Here is a 1,247-nt window from a genome sequence, read left to right as displayed (position 1 = left end):
TCTTTGCCATCGCTTCCTCTCTCACAGTTTCAGAAAAAAGCAAAAAGCGAAAAGAATCTGCTCAGTTTGAAGCTGGCAGTTTCTGGATTGAAGAGGTAGCCGGCCTGGTGTCTGCCCGGTGCCGGTTCTAGGGAACTCCCCACTTCTCCTTCTCAGCCGCTGCCGGCTCTTCAGTCTGGAAGAGAAACAGGAAGCGCAAACCCATTTTGGTATTAATGGGAAAGAAAAGCTACCTCTCCCTCCGTGCCCCTGCCCTGGACGGGCTGGTGCGTTCAGAACGTAGATGGTGTTTGAGTTAACTGCGGTTTTCGGTTGGCACCGGGTAGAGTCGGAGGAAGCTGGAATAATGGAAATTGATTGGTGCCAACCGTTCTTATTGTTAAGGAAACAGGAAAAAAATTTGTCTCCTCTTCCACGTGATCTCTTTGACATTTCTAATTTGCCGAGTTCATCACATTTTCCTTTTTGTTGATGAGTCAGTTCTGAGATGGGTCGGTTCTGACTTTGACATATGGCTTGGGCCAGTCTTGCCACCTGTCCTGACCTCAGTTTCCCCACCTGGGGACCAAGGGGAGGGGGGTCCGGCTTCCTTTCTGCCTTGTCCTTTGGTCCTTCCTTTCTGCTGGGTCCCCCGACCCGCCCAGCTTCTTTGAGAGCCACAGGAGCCCTCTGTCATCAGCAAGGGCCCCCAGACAGCCCCAGGCCTGCCTCTCCGTTTTGAAAACCTGGGCTTAGGGTTTCAGGACCTGCTGACGACCAAACCAAGGCTGGCGGCCGGGGGCTGAATCTCCTCATCATCCCGCACTCCTCCCAGCCCCTATATTTGCTGAGGGATTTCCTCCTGCCTGGAGGAATGTGGGGGTGTTCCCTCCCTGCTTTCCATTCCCTGTGGTGGAGGCTGGCCTCCTGGGCCCCTCGGTGAAGGTCCAGCAGAGAGTGAGGCCCTGAGACGGGCTGAGCGTTGTGGGAGAAGCCAGGTTGGGCTCCTGCCCTCAGGAGGAGGACAGTCAATTATCAAGAGTGGCAACATGGGTGTTAAAAAAAAATCCAAGTGTGAGACTGGGCTCTGGAGCCGGACAGCTCAGGGTCAAGTCTTTGGACCTGTGACCTTGGTCTGTTTGGGCCTTACTTTTCTCACTTGTAATATGGGGGGTGATAATAGATTCTGTTGTATAGGGGTTTGTTTTTTTTTTTTGAGTCGGAGTCTCACTCTCACCCAGACTAGAGTGCAGTGGCCGCTTCCGGCC

This window comes from Carlito syrichta, unplaced genomic scaffold, assembly GCF_000164805.1.
Source record: "Carlito syrichta isolate Samal-C Ts95f unplaced genomic scaffold, Tarsius_syrichta-2.0.1 Scaffold314118, whole genome shotgun sequence".
Classification (NCBI taxonomy): Eukaryota; Metazoa; Chordata; class Mammalia; order Primates; family Tarsiidae; genus Carlito; species Carlito syrichta.
The sequence above is the reverse complement of the archived record's forward strand: the minus strand, read 5'-3'. Positions refer to the sequence as shown.